This window comes from Clarias gariepinus, chromosome 14 (assembly GCF_024256425.1).
Source record: "Clarias gariepinus isolate MV-2021 ecotype Netherlands chromosome 14, CGAR_prim_01v2, whole genome shotgun sequence".
Lineage (NCBI taxonomy): Eukaryota > Metazoa > Chordata > Actinopteri > Siluriformes > Clariidae > Clarias > Clarias gariepinus.
This window is the reverse complement of record NC_071113.1, coordinates 19,333,396-19,344,763: the sequence shown is the minus strand read 5'-3', so window position 1 is coordinate 19,344,763 and position 11,368 is coordinate 19,333,396. Positions and strand designations below refer to the sequence as shown.

General features: G+C 37.6%; 1 protein-coding gene across 1 annotated transcript in view; it reads left to right on the top strand.

The window, feature by feature from the left end:
- Positions 1-1,720: 1,720 nt before the first annotated feature.
- The window catches only part of znf438 (zinc finger protein 438), a 50,685-nt gene continuing 41,037 nt past the window's right edge, over positions 1,721-11,368 (top strand). The window contains exon 1 of the mRNA XM_053511872.1: positions 1,721-1,831. The gene's annotated coding sequence lies outside the window, so the exon portion shown is untranslated. The remainder of the gene's footprint in view (positions 1,832-11,368) is intronic.

Below are 11,368 nucleotides of genomic sequence, written 5' to 3'. Positions count from 1 at the left end.
TACATCAAATTACCCGGGATTTTTTTTTCTTTTACTTTCTATTTCTAAGGTTATGGAATATACTGTCTGTGGCCAAAGGTCTGAAGGTTGCTAGTAAGAACTTTTGTAATCCAGGAGGAGGGATTGTGTAACATCTAGACCTGACATGTTTACGAGTCACTGATACTGATAATATGGTTATGGATTTTCAGGGGATCTTAGGATGACATGGAGGCTAGTCAAAATATAATAACTAACATCACTGCTGCGTTGCCATATTCAGAGAAATGTGCCGCCAGATCTCAGTCATGGTGTACCAAACGAAAAATGTTCAAATGAATAAAAAAATAATAACTTTGAGGGTTGATGAAAAGCAGCTGATAAACACATAATCTTGTCCAGCTACTGAACCTGAGAACCACAGCGCTGCACACTGACTCACTCTTTCTCTGACTGTGTCTGCTGACGAGACAGATTTCACAGACAAGTATGTCCAAATGGCTCTTCTCACTGAAGAGACAGCTCTCCTTCTGGTGTTCTGCCAGAGAGAGAGAGAGAGAAAGAGAGAGAGAGATCATAACACTAGGAAAGCTACAAAATAAATAACTAGTTAAAAAGGACATGCAAACTAATCTCTCTTTCTCTCTCTCTCTTTCTCACATACACACACAATAAAAACAAGCTGTATTTTTATTTAGTAAAAAAGGTGAAAATGTAAACTGATGCAGATATGATAAACACAAAGTGATGTCACATGGACATGAAGTGTAACGTTATATATATATATATATATATATATATATATTGTTAACAAACTGGAGGGCGCAAATAACAACAACAACAACAACAACAACAAAAACTTACTACTGAGCCTATAAAACGGCAAATTTAGTCCAAACTAAATTTTTAAAGATGTTTCTCAGTGCTAGATGAAAAGTAAAGAAGCACATTAGGGTTAAGGTCAGGGCCTTTTCCTTGTTTGTCCTAATACCAGTTAAGCTTCTGAGTTATATGTAATATTAATACAGGATAATCGTGATAATTCTGTTATATTGTAATATCTGTAATAATCTGTAATAATTTTGATTTGGAATTATTTTATGATTAAAACATGTCAGGACAGGTTGGGCAATTTGAAAATTATTAAACTATAAAATATAGAATATACGGTATATACTGTGTGTATATATATATATATATATATATACTGTATCTATCTATCTATATATATATATATATATATATATATATATATATATATATATATACTTAACTGATAAATAATTTTTACAAACAAGAAATGAAAATAATTAGGTTTGAAACCATTCTAATTTGCATCACACATATAATATTTAAACCACTTTATCTTAATACATCCTTCGCTTGTTTATGTTATCCAGTGTCTCAGGAAAGGGGCGGGTTCGTTTCCTCACGTTGCGAAGCACATGATTGGATAATTTCATTTTCGTCTTTTCTGATTGGCTACATTTCTCGAGCTGACCCGGTGTTGCGTGAGCCGTTCCATTTTTTTAAAGGGGTAGACACCCGACATTTCCTTTTATTTCTATTAAAGCATAGCTGCTCTGAATCTGCCATTGCGCTCATAATTTGTTCTATTTTCACTTTTCATGCAGGTATAAAATGGCTGTATGTGAAATGACATCGGCGTTTATGTGCAAGTCGAGGACCTGACCACTAATCCCCCCCCGCAGAGAGTTACACATGGTCTGGTCCAAAATGGCTTTACAGAAACAGTTGTGAAGATGTGTCGCTCTTCATTAGAAACGAACATGATGTGTTGTGCAAATTAGTGAAGATTGCTCCGAGGGAGCAGGAGGATTACCGTGAGAAGGTGAGGATAAAGATGTTATGTTTGTTTCGGCGTGAGGTTTCGCTCTTCCTGCAGAAAATAAAACCCAATGGGCTTCTTGTGCAGTCTGCGGGGTTTCAGCCAATAGGAGAGGACAGTGCAGCTTCCAGGCCGTTAGTGTAGAACAACACAAGACTGCAAAGTGTTTCAGAGCTTAGAATAAACCTGTTCTGTAGATTCTAAACACTGTGTGTCTGTGCACTATAGCCTGCTCCACTAGCTAGCTTTACAATGTAAGGTTTAGCACAACACAAGCATTAGCTCTAAACACTCTGAGCCCAGCACTAAATCTCAGGGGTTGTGATTAGTGTCTGCCCCTAATTCCCTTCAGTACATTATATCCATGCAAAGCAATTAATCAAGAGAAATCTGGCATAACATTTTAATTACAGTAAGGTGAGAATATCATATGAAGAGTACTTCCACTCTTGTGTCTTCCCTGATTGCACCACTGCAGTGAGAGCTTTAGATCAGAGCTTAATCAGGGTTTGAGTTCAACACTGAAAAATGCATTGTTTGTTTTGTAAATGTATTTTGTAATGTAATGGTAATGTCACTCCTGCCCATCATTCTGCTGTCAGTAATGCTCACGGTTTTCAGTTGTATACAATGCCAATCTAAAGTTTGGACATGCTGTCTAATTCCGTGGTCATGATTTTAATTTCTTTCTACATTGTAAATCAGGTGTAAAGCAGGGCGGCTTAGTGGTTATCACTGTCACCTTGCACCTGTTTAAACCCGGGACCTTACCATCAGTAGTCCAACGCCTTAACCACTGAACTACGCCCTAGGCTAATTGAGGATTGGCACCCTGGCCAGGGTGTACCCCGCCTTGTGCTGAAACTGCCCCTCAACCCTGTACAGAATAAGTGGTATTGGAGCAGCTTCAAGTATGTTGTTGGTTTTTCAGCTGCTCCCGGCACGGGGTCGCCACAGCAGATCATCCGGTCCGCACGTACAAGCTTCTCACAGGTTTTACGCTGATGCCCCTCATGACGCAACCCTCCCGTTTTACCCGGGTTGGGACTGACCCTCATCCAGTGGCTCATGTTTGGCGAAACACCTACCACTAGGCCGCCAGTGAATGAATGTACATTGTAAGATAACACTGAAGGCATTCAAAATATGCAATAATCTCCTTTGAGCAGTTTCTTTTGAGAAGTCTCTGCTACTTATGCTTTGTAATAATGGCTCTAATCTCAGGTACTGTAAATTGGTGATTTTTGAGGCTGGTAACCCTAATTGAACTTCTCCTCTGCAGCAGAGGTGAGTTTTGGTCTTGCTTTTCTGGGGAGGTCTTTATGAGAGTCAGTTTCTTCATTTTAAATTAACAACTGACTCTTGTTATTTTAAGTCATATATACACTATATATTGACTGTGTATATAGTGTGTGTATAGAGTACCAGTCAAATGTTTGGACACACCATCTAATTCAATGTTTTTACATTCTAAAACAATATAGATTATTTATTTATTTATTTTTATCAAAGTCCAAACTCTGAATGGTACTGAATGGTACACCCATGAGGTGTGTTTTAGGGGTATATTAAGCCAAAGTACAGAAGATCCAGCATAACTGATGATAAACAGAGCAAGATTAGGACTAAGATTTACATGACACCTACCGTAAATATTATCATGTAAATAATAACATAATCTCCCTACTTTATTTTGACCGCATGCTACGCTGACTGGCATACTGCAGAAGTACCTCATGATTAATATGTGGATTTATTATTGAGGGTTGAGTGCATCATCTTTAGGAATTAAAAAAACAATCAAAGATGCAGTCAGAGGAAATTTTTCCATGGGGAGAGAAAAAAAACACACCTAATTAATTATTTTGCTTATTTGCTTGTTTAGCTTGATTGTGTTATTGGGTTTTGCTTTGTAGCATTTAATTGTCCATTCTGGCATTTGTAAATAAAACACAGGCCTGAGGGGGAAGTCACATCCTGGACCCTTTAAATAATGTTGAGCCCACCAGCACTCGTAGTTGTCTTTTGACTTTGTGAGAAGTGTATTTGTAATAAATCTCTCTGTAGTAAATAAACAGTAACTGATTAAGGTGTGGTTCAGTTCCCAAATGAAATAAAAAAACATACTTTGTCTTGAGAGCTTAATATATTTATGTCTGTGTATATGTATATGTTGTATGTACAGAATGCCATGTGTTGTATGGCATACCTGAGAAACATGCAGGCAATCAAGATTGGTTATATGTTGCAATAAACATGTGTGATTTCACAAAATTCACATGTATATTGCAAATTTGTTCATGTAAAACTAAGGACAATGTGCATAACTAGGAGAGTGGTTACAGTGACCACAGTGGTTGTCAATCAAGTTTTCATCCAGGCAATCATCACCCATGGAAAAAAAAAAATAATAATTGAAAAGACATGCAGTGATGAACACTCCCCTGCGTCTCGCTGCCCAGTGCCATAGCACTACAGGGCTGCGTTCAATATCGAGAGCACCATACAATACATTCATGACATCCATCAGGGTTTAGTTCAATTTAAATATTTAAGTAATATTGGATGAGAGGGAGCGTTATGTTGCTGGTTACAGCATAGCCCTGATGTGATCACAGCCTGAGTGTGATATTGTATTTATACAACAGTTCTGCAAACACCATTTATTATAATGGATAAGGATTTGTTTGACTAGTTATTTTCTCTGCCAACACGTATCTTTCTGAGACTGGTAGAACTAACTAACTGCGACTGGCAGAGCTGTTAACCCGACAGTTAGTGTCACTTAAGTAACAGTGTGAAAGTAGATTTTATTCCTACATGTACTATGAGATGGTGGGCAGTCGTGTAAATCTTGTAAGATTCTTATTATTTTTTCACTTATTACACTAGACTATCAGTTGCGTTAATGCTAATGACTAATGACAAGACTAGTGTACAAATGTAGGGCGTACAATCACACACACACACACACACACTGAGAAGTACCATTGATCAGAGGTTGGAGAGGGATTTGCAATTCAGCCTTGTTTTAGATGATAGCTTTGAAGCCTTTAAAATAAATAGTTAAAGTCTTTTAACGATTTATGATTGTAAGCTGAAAGCTAAACTAGTTGGCCAACTGGCCAGTAATGTAAATATTTTTTGAATCTTAATACTTTGACTTTGATAGCAGTTTCTGAACAATACATTTCACAACATAATCAATATAAATCTCTTTATGGTTTAACCTTCTTCTGTTTTAACTCTTTCATTTTATGTTACAGCAGCATGTTTTTTTTTTCCACTCAAAGCAGCTTTACAACATAAAAAAAAGGTACCCTGAGCGGTGCAGTGCGTCATCGGAAGATTCTGATCGTTATACGATTTCTGACTGGTCTGACGAAAGACAGCGAGGGGGGGAACTTATCTCTTCAGCTCATGGAATATTAGCCATAATGCAAATCTAATGAACAAAAACTTTGCTGCTTATAGTCACCGCCCTGCATGTTTACGGTGCTCGTTTTTACTTTGTTTTATTGCATTTATTCCGCTGCTTACCGAAAAATGAGCTAGTGCACTGAACAGCACTGTTTCAGTGTGTTCATGGTTCATGCACAACACAGTCAGTTAGTAAATAAAAAAATGCACAAAAGAGAGAATCACATCAGGAAGCTTTATTTTCCGAGCTGCTGTACTGAACGGCTGATTGAATAGTGTTCAGCATTTGAGTTTCCTAGCTTTCTCTGGTTGTAAGCTGAAGCCACACTCAAACAACATCCAAAGGATCAGTGTTAGTCACTGGCAGCACACACACATTATGGTAATGTAAATTGAAATAAAATTTAACAAACAGCTGTGTACATAGCGTACATGTCCTTATGAATATCAGAAACGGAGGAATCTGGTGGTGAAGATTTTGAGGGAAGTTTTATAACATTATAAGCACTCATTTGAATTTTGGTTTCTGAATGACAATTTGTTTTCCCATACTCGGTAGTATCAAAGCAATCCTGTCGATGCCATTAAAGTATCAAATTTCCGTACCCAGCGCTAACCATAATACCGCAGCTATTAAGGAGATGGGGTTAAGGGTCTTGTTTAAGGTCGTTGCTGAACCTTCTGATCAGTAGTCCAGCGCCTTGACCACGGTGCCACCATTAAAATCTAAACCTTTTATTTCTAAAAGATTTACAGAAAGATTTCCTGCTCTTTCATTCATCCGTTTTCTGATTGGGGTTATAGCGGCAAGAGAAAGTGCCTCCAGACTCCTGTACCCCCAGCTACAGATTATCCTGGAGAAGCCATATGATGTTCCCGTGTGAGATATAATCTCTGCAGTGTGTTCCATTTTTTTATGAGATGAACTCAAAGATCTGAAACATTTTCTACATACACAAAATAACCATATCTTTCAAATATTGTTCACAAATCTGTCAAAATCTGTGATAGTGAGCACTTCTCCTTTGCCGAGATAATCCATCCCACCTCACAGGTGTGCCATATCAAGATGCTGATTAGACAGCATAACTATTGCACAGGTGTGCCTTAGACTGGCCACCTGTAAAAGGACATTTTGAAAAGTTCAGTTGAATCACGCAGCACAATGCCACAGATGTCGCAAGTTTTGAGGGAGCAGAATGTCCACCAGAGCTGTTGCTCGTGAATTGAATGTTCATTTCTCTACCATAAGCTGTCTCCAAAGTGTTTCAGAGAATTGAGAATGGCAGTACATCCAACCAGCCTCACAACCGCAAACGACGTGTAACCACACCAGCCCAGGACCTCCACATCCAGCATGTTCACCTCCATGATCGTCTGAGACCAGCCACTCGGACAGCTGCTGAAACAATCGGATTGCATAACCAAAGAATTTCTGCACAAACTGTCAGAAACAGTCTCAGGAAAGCTCATCTGCATGCTCGTCGTCCTCATTGGGGTCTCGACTTGACTCCATTTCTTCACCGTAACGGATTTTGACAGATTTGTGAACAATATTTGAGAGATATGGTTATTTTGTTTATGTAGAAAATGTTTCAGATCTTTGAGTTCCTCCCATTAAAAATGGGCGCAAAAACTAAAGTGTTGCGTTAATTTTTGTTCAGTATATATTTGATAAGATTAATCCTTAATCTTAACCATAATTAAGTCCAATAATAAATCATTATATAACATATAATCTTAAAATCATAAAAAGGATCATAAATGAATTTAATGAAATAAATAAATGATTTAAATAACTTTAAGTATGCTAAGTACAGTTGAGACATGAGAGGGTGATAGGAAAATAAGAATAAGATACTTATGAATTTTGGAAAAATCTCTAAACTTTCTCTAATGGGAAAATTTTGTGATCAGCATTAATGGTCGATATTCGGGTTCGGAAAAGAGGACCAAGCCTAAGTCTCTATCAGGAAAAGGCGAATACAATTTTTAAGGGACCAATAAAACCAACCCAGACATGACTTAATAGTAGTGATGGGGGATAGTATGGAATTAGGAGTCACCACACCACTAGGCCAAAACAAATTAACCTATATCTATTGAATATTAAATAAACATTGAGTCGAGCTAGGAGGATTGATAAAACACTTGTCAGGTATATAAACCCTTGTGAAATTAAGGAAGTGAGGGGAACTTTGAGGTGGGAACTTCGTGGGGTGTCTGTCTGTCTGACCGACCGGTTCATAGTCATCTGTCTGCTGTTGTCTTCAATAAACCTTATTTGTATTTTCTCTACTCACAGTTGTTTGTTTTTTTGGTTGAAATTTGGTGGAATACTCAAAATGAAAATCCACCCCAGTCTCAAGATAAAGGTCCATCCCAGACTCAACAGTTTTCTTTTACAATTGGCTTATATTTGAATCAATAAATCTTGTCATCATCCCTGAAAAGCATTCCCCACGACACAAGCTACCCCCACAATGTTTCACCATTCTCTGGGTTTGCAAGCAATAGGGATGGAGGGGGAAAGAAATCGATGCAGTTATGGATCATCATTCCTTTGTGTCCTGAGTCAAGTATCACAACATTGACTCAGTAATAAAAAAAAAAAATAATTGTTTTTACATTTAAAGTAGAGATGTACAGGTTGATCATCCAGTGACTGGAATTGGCTGTTTTTCACCCTGATCAGCCTAGGATATAACTGCTTTGTTAAAAGCCTCCAATCTGCCTGTTCCTCCAAACTCTGTAAGTGGATATGTCTCAAACCCACTCATTACACACGCTTACACAAGTCTTAAAACATCATGAGCGCTAATTAGTCTCAAAAGACGCGTTAGAAGCTGCATGTGCCAGCAATAGAAGCAGTGCATACCCGCCAGTTCGTCGCAACACACGCCCAAGACTTTGGGGACATTTGAGGCAATAAAATGCAACCATTTCTTTATAACCCTACAGGTGGTGCCCTCTGAACTATTCAAACATTGGCATCCTGGTAGGAGTGAATTATTTGCTAAGATTGTATAGAAATAATAATTACGGTTTATACATCGCACTTTAAAAATATACCTTTTTTCTAGTTTTATTAATTAGGTTAGTTTGTATTGTTTAAATGCTGCATTTATTTATTTTTTTTATTAGAAAACTAATGTAAGGTTGTTGTCAGTTGTTAAGCTGGTGAATAAAGCTAAGGTATATTTTGACAACTTTTTAAACACTTCTTATATTTTAAAGGTTCACAGTCTTAAAATTGTAACACCTTGGAATTTTTTTTTTTTTTAATAAAGAATCCGGATATTTACAGAATCGCAGTATTAATTTTATAGGTACCTAGGTATTGTGATAATATCGTATCTGCGGGCGAAAGTTCATTCCCATGCCTAGTGAGCAATTTTGGGTTCCCAACTAACACAGCACTTTGTTCTGAGGTAAAAGTTCCTAACATGGTCTTTAGCAAACTTCACACAGCGTGACACTTTCCAGAAACAGGTGTATTCATACCGAGTCCACTTGACACTGTAATTGCACACAGGCGGACTTCATTCATTACATGCAATTGTGAGTAGGGCCATGACGTATATTTCTCAATTAAGCGCTGTAGATTGGATATATTGTGTCAGCTCTGGATAAACCTCATATAGTACGGCAGTGTTGAGCTGAATTGGCTCATTAACTGGATGTAGACATACCATGGATTTAAACATGAAATGTCAGTTTTTCCTCCGAGTACGTAGGCGTAATGAAAGCTTGATGATGAAAATAAAGAGGTGAGTCATTATCTCTTGGTGGTGGCGTGCTCATTGGCAGCTAAAAGGTACAAAATGCGAAAAATCTGTTTTGGCTGTGGTGCGCTCTGGAGAAATATGCTCACAGTACTTTTAGAGGATGTTGAGGTTTGTTTTTGCAGGTGAAAAGACGCTGTGTGGTTTCACATGTGGTGAAAGAGAGGGGGGGTGGAGGCTTTTGTTCATTGCAGATGCTTATTTAACATTTCCGGTCAATCAGAACCATGTCAACATCACCCCATACACACACTCACACTCTCACACACAAACTCTGCATGCACACAAAAGAAACAAAGAGTAAAGAGAAATTATCACATTTTCCTTGTAGTGGCCTGCCAGTGGCAGAGATTTTGTAATGATGGCTGCCAGTGCTTCACACACACTTGGACTCGAGTACACTAATAGCAGCCAGCTTGTATTGTGGATGTCAGTAATACAGTGTGTGTGTGTGTGTCTGTGTCCATGCTGCAATCAGAGGGAAACAGGCTTTAATCATCGACAAAGGTTCTGAACATATGTAGAACAAATGTCTTTGTTTTAAGATCAAAGTGCTTCATAGTAAAGTCCAACACTATGGCCAAAGAAAATATATGAACTTGTAGTCTCGCATATTTTATGGGTAACTCAAGTTCTACGTTCAATGGAGCTCAGCGGAGCTGTTTAAAGTCAGGGCTTCATGCCTGTTGTTAACTCATGTTCTGTATTCAGAGAGAGCACAGAAAAATCCTGAGCAGAGTCATTTGTTTTGTTTGACTTTGGATTTGGGCAGCTTTGCTAGAAGCTCATGTATCATGTAGTATTATAGACTTATTGCACACTGTGTTTCAGAAAAAAAAAAACTGCTTGTGTACCATGTGAGATGATTTTTCTGTCCCATGGGTTCACGCTGAGGACATATAAACAGATGTAGTGTACTGAGCTGAATATTTTGCGCTTATCTGTTCCATGCAGATAGAGCAGGACAGTTTGGACAGTTAGAGTGACACAAGTTTGATTTTTCTCCCATAATGTGCCACAGCCACTTTGTCAATCCTGAGCCACTTTTTATGGTGTCCTCGAAATCTAGACACTTCTCCGATTTCCATACGATGTAAATGAAACGATGATCATGTGTTATACTGTTGATGTCCACGCGGATGTTGCTGTCCTCAGCAGTTGCAACTACTGTCAAAACTGGCAAAACTAAAAGAACCTTCTACATGGTACAGAGCACGTTAATGGAATACTGATTTGTGCACCTAGGTCGTTTCAGGTATAGGTGTGTTTAGATTAAAGTCATACAGTTCTGTGCAAATAAATGCTGTAGAGAAAGGACGCCTCATGCTAAACTTCAATAGCTGTGCCGATTGTAAATCTAAAACACACATGCATATTATTTAGCTACAAAATCATTGCGTAGACTGACTTATTGTGTAATAGTGATGGAAATCTATGTTGTTTAGTTTTATAAGTTTATATTTGCATAAATAAACTGCATACAACTTGCAAATGCACCACAAAGCGGCTTTGAATTGCAAGTTAGTTGTTGTCTGATACACAAGACAAGTACTTCTCCCAGGCACTGATAGCAACCAACAATCAGACAAAGCATACTGTATTGTTATAAATATTTCCATTGCTGGTTCTTTATGTTTAGGTCAAAGAGCCTAGTGTTCGATCACGTTTACTGACCCTGTCAGAATTTCCTACCTATAGTAAGAATTTATAATTAGATTTGTCAGTCTGCACTGCTTCATCAATATTTCCTACTTGTTTTAAATGGTCGTAGCACTGCAAGAAACATAATGCTGTTTTATCACAAGGAGCATTTTTTTGACTTACTGCTAGTATTTTTTGATACATTTTTAATTTAATCAGTGTACAATTCCTATTGTTTTGATGATGGTAGCACTATTTCTATTTGCAGTTATGTTTCAATTTCAGGTCTCTGTTTAAAGAATTACCACACTCGTGATATTTATTTTATTTTTTTTTATTTTTTGGATAAAATCACATTTTTACACTGCGCTGCTATAACTGGGGATGTACATAAAAATTGTGACACATTCCACATCAATTCCCATATCGACATCATTGATGCAACAGATTACATTACTACGACACTGGAGCTGTGAATCGTTGGTAGACTGTAGATTCGATTAGATTTTTTGGGGGGCATTGCAATTTTTGATTCGATTCAATAGCACTAATATTTGTCTAATTTGTCTTATGCACTTTCTTTAAGGTTATAAGATATTAAAAACTATTGAAAGTATCTAATATGCACAAAAATGCTACTCCATATTGCACCAACCGTCCATAAACTCAAAGGTAGAAGAAGTAATATTCCAGC